At 36.3% G+C, this 14942-nt stretch overlaps 1 protein-coding gene across 19 annotated transcripts in view; it reads right to left on the bottom strand.

The window, feature by feature from the left end:
• The window catches only part of LOC131153445 (agamous-like MADS-box protein MADS2), a 75043-nt gene that overhangs the window by 30115 nt on the left and 29986 nt on the right, over window positions 1-14942 (bottom strand). The window lies entirely within an intron of this gene.

Here is a 14942-nt window from a genome sequence, read left to right on the forward strand (position 1 = left end):
ATATCCAAGCAACTCATTAACTTAATAAACATTTAATTGTGAAAAAAAAAAAAAAACGGTTACTCTAGAAGCTCAAACTAGTAAAATAAGAAATGATGTATTCATTTTTATAATGCACATGGCTTTCTTTTTCTTGGTCAAGTACATAGTTTTTTAAATGAAATATTTATATTCACGAAAGAATGGGTTATATACAATGAAGTTCACGTAACATTTAAAGTCAGGATATTAAAATTAGTATGTGATTAATAATTAAAATATTAGAGCTGATAGATGAAGAAAAAACTAGTTAGCATATTGTTGACAATTATTAGTGTCATACCTAATTCTACCCATGCAAGCTTTTAATCTACAGAAACAATTTTCGAAGTTAAAATATTCTATTTGAGATTACTAATTTGTTCAAATCACAATTTCATAAACACACAATTTCTTATGTTTTCATAAAACAGTTTCTTTCACTTGTTTCACTATATATATATATGAAGTCACTGTTCAATATTAAACTTGATGGGCAGCCACCTCCACCAGCTTGTTGAATATTAAACTTGGTCGGCAGCTACCTTCACAAAGTCTAGCCAATTTTGTTGAATTTGATCTCCACCTACCATCTCCATCCATAGCTATATATATGGAGATATGTGAGATAATGGTTGAAGTCTTCTGAGTCCATTGTCGAATACTATACTCAGATAATGGTTGTCTCGAACTAGTTAAGGACAAATGGAGAGAATCTCACAAATATGAGGATATGTGAGAAAATTTTGTAATCTTTGGATCCAAAATTTGACTACATAGTCGTCATGCTGAAAAACGAAAGATCTGGAGACCATGTATGTAGAAGAGCTCATAGGATCTTTGCAAACTCACAAGCAGAAGGTGAACAAGAAAAGTGATGTTAAGTATTTGGAACAAGTCTTATAGTTAAAACTATCTTTGATTGATGGGAGACATGACCAAGGGTGGACGTCGCATCGAGGATAAGCGCGAGGTCAAGAATCTCACGGAAGAGGATCTGGATATACTGAATCCAGAGGAGGAAGCCGAGGTAGACAAGGTTCCATAAGAGGAGGACGTGGAAGAAGAGGTGGCAGTTACAATAACTATAAGAACATTGATAAAAGAAACAGTGAGTGTTATAACTGCCATAAGTTCGGCAGCTATAGCAACGAGTGTTGGGGGCAACAACAAGAAAAGGTTAGGGAGGAGGCTAACTTTGTTGAAACTGAACATGAAGTTGAAGAGTCGTTGATGCTAATGGCGCATAGCTTAACTCAAGACCAAAGTGTTTGGTACCTCGACTCTAGAGCCAATAACCATATGACTGGTAGAAAGAACCTATTCATTGAACTTGATGAGAAAGTTCAGGGGGAGATCTCTCTTGGCGATCTCTCTAAAGTCTCAGTTTGAGTGAGAGGAGATGTTCTGATCAAGCGAAGGTCAGATTTCACGCTTTCATCTCCAATGTTTATTATGGGCCAAATATGAAGACCAGCATCTGAATCTCGGATAGCATGTAGAGAGAGGCTACCGAATTAGCCTTAGAGAAAAGCATATGGTGATATAAGACGCTCAAGGTAAGCTCATCACTCAAGTCACTATGGAGGAGAAACAGATGTTCTCTATCACCATCTATCGTGATATGCCAAGATGTCTAAGCCCTATGATCAACAACAAAGATTGGTTATGGCATTTGAGGTTTGGACACCTCAACTTTCAAAGCTTGAAGCAATTGGGAAGCAATTAAGGAGATGGTGAACGATTTACCCAACATCCAACATCCAAATGAGATATGTGAAAGTTGTGTTCTGAGCCAGCATCATAGAAACAGCTTTGGAAAGCAAGTCGACTGGAGATCTACCATGTCGCTCCAGCTAGTACAAATAGATGTGTGCGGTCCATTGAACCCGATTTCAAATGAACAGAACCAATACTTCCTCACCTTCACTGACGATTACAATATGAAGACTTGGGTCTACTTCTTGAAAAAAGGAAGTCAAAAGTGTTTGAAAAATTCAAAAAGTTCAAAACTCTCGTGTAGAAATAGAGTAGCTATCGCATCAAGTCACTTCAATCACACCAAGTAGGAGAGTACAAGGAAGAAACTTTCCAAGAATTTCTTAGGAAACAAAGGATTCAAAATTAGTTCACACCGGCCTACACCCCCCAGTTGAACGGTGTAGCTGAGAGAAACAAATGCACGATCCTTAACATGGCCAGGAGCATGTTAAAGAATAAGTATGTGCCCAAAAGTTTTTGGGTAGAAGTAGTGTTATGTGCAGCCTATCTTCTTCATAGATGTCCTATTAAGAGTCTTGATACAAAGACACCACATGAAGCTTGGAGTACTCACAAGCCCTGTGTTAGTCATCTTAAAGTGTTTAGCTCCATAGCCTACGTTATGATCTCAGAGGCAAAAAGGACAAAGTTTGAAGAAAAAGGAGATAAGTGTATCCTTCTTGGATACAGCGACAACACCATGGGATATCGACTCTACAATCCCATCAACAAGAAATTCAGTTTCAGTTAGGATGTCATTTTTGAAGAAAAAGAATCATAGAAGTAGGACCAACTTGAATCTTTCGGAGATGCAGAATTGACGCTTGAAGGAGAAGACCTACACAGACAAGAGAAGTGGATATTGAGTCATAAGTTCCCGAATTGCAGTAACTTCCACATAGTTTCCATTCACCATAGAGGAAGGGAGCTCCATCACCAATTAAGCTTGAAATCTCATGCATGAGGCCTAGAGAAGCCCCTACCCTTGCTGATATGTATAAAAAATACAGAACCTATAGAAGAGTGTGTTACTCTATACTGTCTATTGTTGACTAGTGACCCAGTTAGCTCTGAGGAGGCTAACAAAGAAAAAAAATGGAGAAAAACGATGGATAAGGAGATTCAATCCATCGAGAAGATAATACTTGGGAGCTGACAAATCTTCTGAAGGACCACAAGACTATTGGTGTGAAATGGGTTTACAAGACCAAGAAGAACGCTTAAGGAGAAGTCTAGAGATACAAATAAAGACTTGTCACCAAGGGCTACATGTAGAAAGAAGGGATTAATTATGGACAAATCTTTGCCCCAATTTCCAGGCTTGACACTATCAGATTACTAATTTCACTCATTCCACAAAATGGATGGAAGATTTACCACTTAGACGTGAAATTAGCAATTCTGAACGATTTTCTAAAAGAAGAGATCTATATTGATTAGCCACCTGCATATATGAAGAAGGGCAAGGAAGATAGAGTGTACAAGCTGAAGAAAGCACTCTATGTCTTGAAGCAAGCACCTTGTGCGTGGAATATGAGGATTGATGACTATTTCTAAAAGAATAGATTTTAGAAGTGTCCCTACAAGCATGAGCTATACATGAAGATGGAGATAGATGGAATAGTACAAAAAATCTTGTTCTTCAGTGAGGAAAGTATTATTGTCGATTTGAAATTCGTCACTAAAAGCAGGTATTAGTGACGATTTTTAAAAATCGTCACTAATAGTGTACGTATTGCGGACAATTCTGACAACCGTCACTAATACAACATAATTAATGATGAAATTGAAACCATCACTAATACTTTCGTCACTAAAAACCAATTTTCCTACTCAAACTATCGCGGGAAACCACTTTTCGTGCTGAAACTAACCCGGGAAATTATTAGTGACGCTTCTTAGGGTATTAGTGACAATTTCAAGGTGTCACTAAAAAGCCTTTATTAGTAAACGACTAATCAACAATCACTAATAGTATTGTTTTATTGATGGTTTTATAAACCGTTACTAATAGTTCATGTTGACTGGGAAAAGTAAACAATATTAGTGATGGTTCCAAAAAAATATCACTAATAATGCATTATTAGTAACGTTTCTTCTAAATCATCACTAATTGTCTTGTATTACTAACGGTTTACGTAACAGTTACTATAATGCATTTCTTGACTGAGAAAAAGTTAACAATATTTGTGAAGGTTTATGAGACTCGTCACTAATAGCCTATTATTAGCGATTATTTTTCTGAGTTGTCACTAATAATCTATTATTAACAACAATTTTTTAAACCGTCATTAATAGTATGTACTAGTATTGTATTCGTGGTGAAGTTCTGCAATGATTGGACTGATTTTTTTAATGCAATAGAATTTGTGAGATAATTTGAAGTTGTTCATCATAGTAAAAAGGAATTTGATGCCCGAAAAAGAAATATCATGCTTAATTTATTAGCTGGGTTCTATGGGTGGGTTGCTCGTGAAGATGATTACAATTTTGAAGGGTCGGTCAATCAAAGACCGGCTTCGTAACAGCGGACAAATAAAAACAGTTGCCGATATTGTCTAGGAAGTAAAACAGGATAGAAATAATGTTGTGACCATAATATTATACCCATATCTCAAACTCCATAGCGAAATGATATATTTGGGATGCACGAAATAAACAACTTGGTTCAAATATCTATGCATGGGGGTTGCTAATGAAGATGATTACCATTCAAGAGGGTCGGTAGACTTGGAGGCTATCTTCATAGTAGTGGACATATAAAAATAGTCGCTTACCTAGCTAGTGTGCTTGACAACATATGCAAATTAGTGCGTGCATGAGTTGAAGATAAAAAACAATGAGAAGAGCAAACACGTCGTCCTGTTGAACTAGCAATACCTATATCTCAAACTTTAGAGCAAAATGATATATATGTTTGGCCATGGATGACTAGGATTGTTCTTAACACAGTGGACGAAAATGATGGATTAGAGTTGTCTTTGATAGTGAATATATATTATTAATTGGTTAAAAAGATTCTCTAAATTAATTTAAACCCTCTTGAAGTTCATACCTTTTCGAATGACTGTGTACAGACCAGGGGAGCTGTGGTGAAGTTCTGCAACGATTGGACTAGTTTTCTAAATGCAATAGAGTTTGAGAGAACTTATGAAGATGCTCATCACAGTAAGAAGGAATATGATGCATGAAAGAAACAACTTGGCTCAAATATCTATGCATGGGTGGGTTGCCCGTGAAGATGATTACAATTCAGTAAGGCCAGTAGGCTAGGAGGCTATCTTTGTAGCAATGGACATATAAAAAGAGTTGTTGACCTAGTTAGTGTGCTTGAAACCACAAATTAGTACGTTCATGAGTTGAATATAAAATACAATGAGAAGAGTGAACATGTCGCCTTTTTGAACTAGCAATACCCATATCTCAAACTCCAGAGCGGGATGATATATATGTTTGGCCATGGCTGAGTGGAACTATTCTTAACACAGTGGACAAAAAGGATGGATCAGAGTTGTCATTGATAGTGAATATATATTATTCGTTGAAAAGATTCTCTAAATTTAAACCCTCTTGAATTTCATACCTTTTCAATGACTGTGTACTGACCAGGGGAGCTATGGTGAAGTTTTGCAATGATTGGACTAGTTTTTTACATGCTATCGAGTTTGAGAGATCTTCTGAAGCTTCTTGTTATAGTAAAAAGCAAATGGAACACACAAAAGAAATTGCTTGGTTCAAATATCGATCTATGCATGGGTTGGTTGCTCGTGAAGATGATTACAATTCAGAAGGGCCAGTAGGCTAGCTAGGACGCTATCTTCGTAGTAGTGGACATATAAAAATAGCTGCTGACCTAGCTAGTGCATGTGCTTGACATCATACAAATTAGAATTTGGATGAGTTAATTGAAGATAAAATACAACGATAAGAGCAAACACGTTGCCTTGTTATAAAACCAGCAATACCCATATGTCAAACTATCTAGAGCGGAATGATATATATGCCTAGCCAAGGACTGGGATTGTTCTTAACATAGTGGACGAAAAAGATGGAAGAGCTGTAGATATTGATAGTGAATTTATATTATTGGTTGAAAATATTCTCTAAATTCATTTAAACCTATTGAAGTTCATACCTTTTCGAATGACCATGTACAGACCAAAGGAGTTGTGGTGAAGTTCTGCAATGATTGAATTGATTTTTTAAATGCAATAGAGTTTGAGAGATCTTATGAAATTGCTCATCACGGCAAAAAGAATGAGATGCACAAAAGAAATAGCTTGGTACGTTCAAATATCTATGCATGGGTGGGTTGCTCGTAAAGATGATTACAATTTCAATAGGGCTAGTAGGACGGGGAGAAAGGTCAAGAGGTTACCAAGAATAGAGGACTAGTCTATGCGCAGACTCATTGAGAATAAATTATCCTCTTAACCCTTATTATATGTACGTCGATTATTCAAGACGTCGCCCTGTTGAAAGAGCAGTGCACAATTTGCTGCGGGTGCACTTTAGTCAGCTTAAAGACTTCCAATACGCAGCTCTATAGACAGAACGCTACATTTGCTTTCTTCACTTTCATTTTTTGGAAAAACCATTCGAAGCCTCTCTCTCTCCCTCTCTCTCTCTCTCTCTCTCTCTCTCTCTCTTTTCTGCTACTTCCTATTTGGAACAAAGTCTCTGCAGAGCTTTGGTAAGGTTGGCTTTTCATGTAATAAATGTTCTATCTTCTTCTTCTTCTTCTTCTTTCTTTTGTACAATATTAATGATTATACATATATTTATTATTTTTTAAAAAAGTTGTGTATAATTGTTTTCATCCTTGTTGTTATCATTTTTTTATTATTGAAAAAAACCCACGATGCACAAAAGGGGACAAATATAAATATGAAAAAATTAGGTAGAATATTAGTGACGGTTTGTACGAACTGTCACTAACAGTCCATTATTAGTGACGGTTAATAAAAACTATCACTACTAGTTTTTTTATTTATTAAAAAAATTATATAAATAATTTTTTAAGTATTAGTGACGATTTTTTAAAATATTAGTGACGATTTTAAATGTCACTAATACTTTAAAATGTTAAAACCTTAGCCCACGCAGATTTTCCCCATTCTTTCCTTTTCCTCTTCCCTCCTCCTCCATGTGCGCCGACACTCCTCCCAACCCCACGCCCGATCATTTCCTCCTCCTTTCTCCTCCTCCCTGCGCACGTCTCTTTGGCCACCTTCTGCCATTTTTTCCTCCGCCACCGCCATTGAGCTTCCCTGTCTAGGTTCGTATTCTTTCTTCTTCTTCTTCTTCAAATGGTTGTACGCGTGTGCATGTGTGAGCATGCGTGTCTATGTGTGTGTAACAGTGTGTGTGAGTGTGTGACAGTGAGTGTGTGTTTGTGAGTTTGTGTGAGTGTGTGTGTGTGTGTGTGTGTATGTGTGTGACTCTATGTGTGTGTGAGTGTGTGCGTGCGCGTGTCCATGTGTGTGACAGTGTGAGTGTGTGTGCATGCGTGTGTCTATGTGTGTGTGACAATGTGTGTGAGATTGCACAATAGATCTAAGCCAGAATATCAAATGCAATGTTTTCATTACAAAATCATATTCAATGTCCAAATGCATAAAAACTTAAATTTAAACTGCAAAATTCATACTCCAAAATATAGGGTACATATTGAACATATATATATATATATAAAATGTTGAGACCCAAACCCAAGGAATAAAGGAAAATAAATAAAAGAAAAGGAAAATAAATAAAAGGGAAGGAAAAGCAAGAAAAAGAATGGAGATAGTTTGGTTCAGCACCAAACTGTTGACGGTTTAGGCCATCTCATAAAACAGTCGACGATTTAAACTACTGAAAGCTATAAAAAAGGAGCACAGGAACAAACCGTCGGTGGTTTGAGGAAGTCTTGGAAAATCGTTGACGGTTTCGTGCGGACCAGCTTGCCTATAAATAGGTTTAAGCTCATTTTTTTTAGAAAACCTCTTCCCTCTCTCTCTCTCTCTCTCTCTCTCTCTCTCTCTCTCTCTCTCTCTCTCTCTCTCTATACCACACGTCTCTCTCTCTTCCCAAGCTTTTAGGGATCTGCTTTCACTCTCCGATCGTCTCTCTCTCCACTATGGTAAATAAATTTGTATGTTTGGGTGATTTGTTTTGTGTAGTTATTCGTGTATTTCAAAAATATAATGTTGGCAGGCTTGAGGAGTTCGTTATATTGTCCTTGATATAAATTATAATACAACGTTGGCAGGATATGAGGAGATCATTATATTGGCATTTTTATAAAGGGGGTAAAACGTTGCTAGTGAATGAGGAGGTCGTTTTACTGGATTACCATGAATAGGTCATTGTCAAAGTGTAACAGCTATCTGTTCTGATGTACGTGCTGAGAATGATGGGGAGGGATGCTCAGTATGTAGAGGGAACGATGGGAAGGGATGCCCTGTGAACCACAGGAAGTGAAGTATTTGTGCATTATCGTTTGTGGATGTGAGTACTTGTATGTGAATTAAATGTATTATAATTGTGGGTGTGACGTGGTATTACGTACAATACGTGTATGCAGTTTTCTGTGGTATGGCTGATGATATAGGCGTGAGTTACAATTTATAAATGTAGTTTCTTTGAGTTAAGGAAATGGTTATATTTTATATACACTAAAACTCTTGTTAGCCACACACTGGTAATAACTTATTTCGCCTTACTAGGAAGTGTCTCACCCTAACGAATTATTAACCTTTTAGCTCCTTTTGGAGATCAGGCTTAGAAAGCTTGGGAAGAGTTTAGTTTTGCAGTTGTGAGTGGTTGTAAGATATGGAACCTTATGTTTTTATTCTAAATCCTTGGACTATAATAGTATTATAAAAGATGTTTATATTGGTGATAGTATAAAAATTTAGCATTTTATTTAAGGATGTTTAATTATTTTTCGTTGCTTTGATGATATTTATGGTATCAGAGATTTGTGAATATAACACATAGCACCACGGGCCCCACTCTCAGGTTTGGGGTGTTACAAGTGGTATTAGAGCTTTAGGTTGTTAGGTTCTGCAGAATTTAGGGATGAGTAATACTAGAGTATAGGAATGAATGACGAAGAGGGTGGGAAATGGGAAGATTCGATGTTGAAAGGTTTAGGATTTTGTCTTGTGACTTGAAAGTGGAAATACGTTGATGACTTTCTATGCTTTTTTTTTCTGAAGCAGTCGACGGATTCAAAAAAGCCATGGCAAACCATAGACGATTTAGTTTCTAAGTTGTTAGACTAGTCCTTAAATTTAGAACTTGGACGTATATTGGCTTTCAGTTTAATGTTGCATCGATTAGATTACGATATTGGAATTCTAAATTCATTTCTCTCCTATCTTTATGATGGATCCTAGAGGTAAGTATATGGACGCTAGAGCGGATAATGATTTAGGGGCTTCAAGCAGGGATGAAATTGATACCTCTATATTGCTGCGAGGTCTAGCCTGATAGGTTAGGGAAGAGATGAGGTGGGACTCTAGGGTTCAGGATTGGCCACCCGCAGTCCATGGCTGCTCTATTGAGCAATTTAATCGCTTGAAACCCTCTACTTTTGCAGGTGGCACTGACCTAATCACATAGTAGTTATAGGCGCGAGGTGAGCCGAGGCGCAAAGGGTCTTTGAAGCCGAGGCACGAGGCGTGAGGCAAAGGTGCGCGCCTCATGAAGGTGAGGCGCACAATTATTAAAATGGGGTAAAATGTCTATTTGGGGTAATTGATATATGAACATATGAATATCTAGTAATATTAGAATTTAAAATGCCAAAAAACTCAATTACAAAATTGAAAATTTAGCCCAAAAGCATTAACAATTCAACATAGTTCAACATCAAAAGAAAAGAGTACAAATAAAAAAATAGTAGCTATATTTCAATAAAAAAAATAAATATTATGTATTAGTTATTATTTATAAACTCACATTAATTAAACTAAATATTAAAAATTAAAAAATAGTAGCTAAATTTCAGTAAAAGAATAAATATTTTGTATTAGTTATAACTTATAAACTTGCATTAATTAAACTAAATATTTAATTATTAATTACATATAAAGAAGAAGAAGAAAAAGAGTAGCCAAATTTCAATAAAAAGAATAAATATTATGTATTAGTTATAATTTATAAACTTATATTAATTAAACTAAATATTACAAATTTAAAAACAGTAGGTAAATTTCAGTAAAATAAATAAATATTATGTATTAGTTATAATTTATAAGCTTAAATTAATTAAAGAAAATATTTAATTCATAAGCTTACATATAAAGAAAAGAAAAAAAGAAGCAGCACGCAGTAGTCAGCAGCACGCAGCACGCAACAAGCAGGCAGCAGGAAGAAGAAGAAGAAAAAGAGAAGCAAAAGGCAACAGTCAGCAGCACATAGCACGCAACAAGTAGGGAGCAGGAAGAAGAAGAAGAAGAAGAAGAACTCGCGAGGGCTCCTGCTAGTTGGAAACGAAGTCGCAAAGGGTTGTGCTTCTTCAAAATGTCGAAAACGAACTCACGATCTTGGTTCGAAGCTCGAAGACGAAGTAGCGAAGGCTCCTGGCTAGTTTGAAGGCTCGTAAACGAGCTCACATTGCTGGTTTGAAGGATCGCGAAGGCTCCTGCTGGTTCGAATGTGCAAGAAGAACTCATGAAGGGCTTCGAAGGGTCGAGAGGGGTGAGGGCTATGTTCGTTCGAGTCGAAGGAGGGCTACGGGTCTGGCTGTGGCTATTTCTCTACTTTAAATGACTAAAAATTCACAAGGAGCGACTCACTGCCCCTGTTGCCCTAGTGCGCCTCGTCTCGCCTAGTGTCGCCTCTTGTAGGTCACCTCGCCTCACCTGGTTTGAGGCGTAAGCCTCTTTGCTTCACTGGTGCCTTGCGCCTAGGCGCGCCTCAGATGCGCTTTTAACTACTATGCCCAATCATGGCTGAGAATTGGGTGAAGGAGATAGAGAAGATACTGATAGTGTTGTGTTGCACTGAAGAGCAGAAGGTTCTCTTTGCCACCTTTAAATTTATAAGAGAGGACGAGCGGTGGTGGCTAGTGATGAAGCTACTGAAGCAGTAACGAGCAGTACCCACAGTGATGACCTAGAATCGCTTTAAGGAGGTCTTCTACGACCGATACTTCCCCGCCGCCACCAGGGATGCAAAGGCGGATGAATTTCTTAACCTGACTCAGGGAAACCTCACTATTCAGTAGTACACTACCAGGTTCATGGTGTAATCTCGCTTTGCCCCATACATGGTCCCAAATGAATACAAAAGGGCGCAAAGGTTTGAGAGGGTCCTGAAATAGAGGATCCACGGGCAGGAGGCAATCATGCAGATACATAATTTCTGGGAGTTGGTGGATAAAGCCACCGTAGCATGAGCCTGTAGAGAGGTGCAGAGATGTCAAATCAGAAGAAGAGACACATGCCTCCCAGCTTCCATGCGGATACTAGATAGGGTTCATGGAGGGAAGATGGTGATACTGTGGGCCAGAGGCCAAATAGGGATGATTGAGGCTATCGAGGTAATTCATCACACCCTCACTGTGCTAGATGTAATCAAAGGCATTGAGGAGAATGTCAGGGTAGGGGTACTGTGTGCTATCGGTGCGGCAAATACAACTATATAGCCCAAGATTGTTGTGGACCACCAAATAATGCACCTACTCCTGATTAGAACCAAGGGAACAATCAAGAACATCGCGGCAGCCAGGCGTGTGTTTACGTGTTATGTTTATGTGTTGGGACAAGTACTAGTTTTTATTTCATACTAGATAACGTAGTTATTTGTATCTATGGAGTATGTTGAAAATTGTGGTATAAAGTTAGTTATGTAATACCAAATTTAGGAAAAATGTTTGCTTAACAAATTTTGAGGATGAAATTTTTATAATGGGGGGGGGGGGGGAGAATGTAGAGACTAGAACCCATGAAATAAAGGAAAATAAATAAAATAAAATGAAAATAAATAAAATGGAAAGAAAAGCAAGAAAAAGAATGAAGATGTTCGGTTCAGCACCAAATCATCGACGGTTTGAAGCCATCTCAGAAAATCATTGATGGTTTAAACTACCGAGAGCTATACAAAAGGAGCACAGGACAAAACCGTTGACGATTTAAGGAAGTCTTGTAAAACCATCAATGGTTTCATGCAGGCTAACTTGCCTATAAATAGGTTTAAGCTTTTTTTTTTTTTATAAAACCTCATCCCTCTCTCTCTCTCTAAAAACTAGGGCTCCTCTCTCTCTCTCTCTCTCTCCCACGCGTCTCTCTCTCTTCCCGGGTTTCCTGGAATCTACTCTCGCTCTGCGATCGTCCCTCTCTCCATTTTTTAGTTGTCGAATCAGTTCCAACGACATTTTTTTAAAGCTAAGGTTTCCATCTTCCCAATCGTTTTAGGCATATTTTCAGGGAAAGGTAAGGGGAATAAATTATGCCAACTTTTTATTAAAATTGAACCGATTAAACTCGGGTTTATGATATTAGAAACATTATACTAGTTGTATTTCAAAATCCAACCGATTGAAGTTGAGTATGGGTATGGAGATTATGTTATATCAGTTTAATTTGAAAATGGACCCATTTAAAATTAAGTATGTGGATATAGGAACATCATATGGTATTCTCTAAATGTAATATATGTATGAAATCGATGGTTTTGGTGGTTATACCTTTATTTTGGGAAAACTAAAGCGAGTAGGGTTGGTCATCTCCGTTTTCTTGTAAATTATATATTTTGAGTTTGATTAAAATAGGAAAGGTGATCGTACCCTGGGTTTCAATAAATTATACTGAGTATTATACGATACATGTTCTCTAGTTAAATTATTAGGGTATGATATAACATTCAAATCGTGTGGCATGAGATTAAATCTTTATAATGACTGATTGTGATTACTGTGGTAAATAAACTTATATGTTTGGGTGATTTGTTTTGTGTGGTTATTCGTGTATTTCACAATATAACGTTGCTAGAATTGAGGAGTTCATTATATTTTCCTTGATATAAATCGCGATATAACATTAGCAGGATATGAGGAGTTCGTTATATTGTCATTTATATAAAGGGGGTTAAACTTTGGTAGTGAATGAGGAGGCCATTTTACTGAATTACCATGAATAGGTCATTATTTATGAAAGTGTAACAGTTGTCCGTTGTGAAGTACGTGCTGAGAACGATGGGGAGGGATGCTCAGTATGTAGAGGGAACAATGGGGAGGGATGCCCTGAAAACCATGGGAAATGAAGTATTTGTGCATTATCCTTTGTGGATGTGAGTACTTGTATGTGAATTAAATGTATTGTGATTGTGGGTGTGATGTGGTATTACGTACAATACGTGTATGCAATTTTCTTTGGTATGGATGATGATATAAGCCTAAGTTACAGTCTATAAATGTAGTTTCTTCGAGTTAAAGAAATGATTATATTTTATATACACTAAAACTCATGTTAGCCACACATTAGTAATAACTTATTCCGCCTTACTGAGAAGTATCTCACCCCAGCGAATTATTAACTTTTTAGGTCCTTTTGGAGATCGGGCTTAGAAAGCTTGGGAAGGGTTTAGTTTTTCAGCTATGAGTGGTTGTAGGATATGAAACTTTATGTTTTTATTCTAAATCCTAGGATTGTATTAGTGCTATTAGAGATGTTTATATAGGTGATAGTATAGAACTCTGGTATTTTATTTAAAGATGTTTAATTATTTTTCACTGTTTGGATGATATTTATGGTATCAGAGATCTATGAATGGAACACATAATACCCTGGGCCCCACTCTCGGTTTTGGGGCGTTACATATAAATTCAATCTCATGGATTACATTTTGATCTTTTCTAGACTTCTGTACTATAGTGTTGGAAAAGTAGTAGTGATATGGTCCTCATCATATAGAGAAAGTTTTTGTAACACGCTACCATTATTGCGCGATAAGAAATTGAAAGGATCACTTGTAAAGGTATGTGTACGTGCTCAATGTTTCCTATTGCATGATTTAATTAATTTTATAAATTATTTCTTCTACTTTTAAAGTATGTTTGTTTTGTAGCATTAAATTTTTAGGTTCTCTGATAGAATAAAATAAAATCAGTTAAAGTTTCAAGATTAATTTCCTTTATATTTTAATCAATTGTCAATTAAAAATAAAATAAAATAAGAGTATGCGTTATTTTTTTTATTTTATGAAATTGTGATTATTAGCTAAAATAGCTTGAAAAGTATGAAAGCATAAATGATTGTCTGTGAGTTTTGCTAATCTTAAGGGTTTAATCGATACATTGTGCTTGCACAAATGGATTATGTGGTTTAATCCTTGTAATATAGGTTTTTACATACATGGATTACATGTGTTAATTTATACAAACTGCACTAGATATGAAGTTGTTATAGCTTGAAAAAATCCACATGGGTAAAATCCACATGAATTTTAATAGAACAAGTTGATGAGAGGAATTTTGAATCTCATCACCACTATACTAACGTAGTTGTGGTGTTAAAAGTACATATTCAAGAATGAATGCATCTTATTACTTATAGGGAAATAAGTTTGAGAATTCAATTCCAGCTTCAATACTTAAGAGTATCTTTGAAGGGTTGCTTGTTCCATATTATTGGCTCAAAATCCATACAAGTTCTGAAACCTAAATTTGTTTGTGGTTAACTAAGGTGAAGGCCATTTATATTGATTCAAAGTATAATCATCTCATGTATCATACTTAGATTACTGAATCTTTAAGGATATTTGGTTGTTGTTGTAGTTAAGAATCTGCTATTGAACTAACTGATTACAAAATTGCTGAAGTACAAATTGAATAGTGTTTTTCAGTTTCTTATATATATCTAGAAACTGGTATAATACGATTTCTAATTAGTTGTTTGTATTTTTGGTGTGTGGTTGAGATTGGTTTACATTAAAAGGTTTAATATAGACCCAAATTTTGCTAATGAATTTTTAAATCCTAATTCACCTCCTCTTGGGATTACATCATTAATTTCAGCTATTAGGTTGCCCTAACACGTTTAGGTTTAGCCATTTGAAATAACATTTCGACTTTGTAAAAATATTTTTCAAGATTTGAAACAGGTCTGTAAGTCCAATCATTAATCCTAAGAGTTTCATAAATATACTTAAGTTTGAGAAGTACTTACATG

This window comes from Malania oleifera, chromosome 4 (assembly GCF_029873635.1).
Source record: "Malania oleifera isolate guangnan ecotype guangnan chromosome 4, ASM2987363v1, whole genome shotgun sequence".
NCBI classification, from domain to species: domain Eukaryota; kingdom Viridiplantae; phylum Streptophyta; class Magnoliopsida; order Santalales; family Ximeniaceae; genus Malania; species Malania oleifera.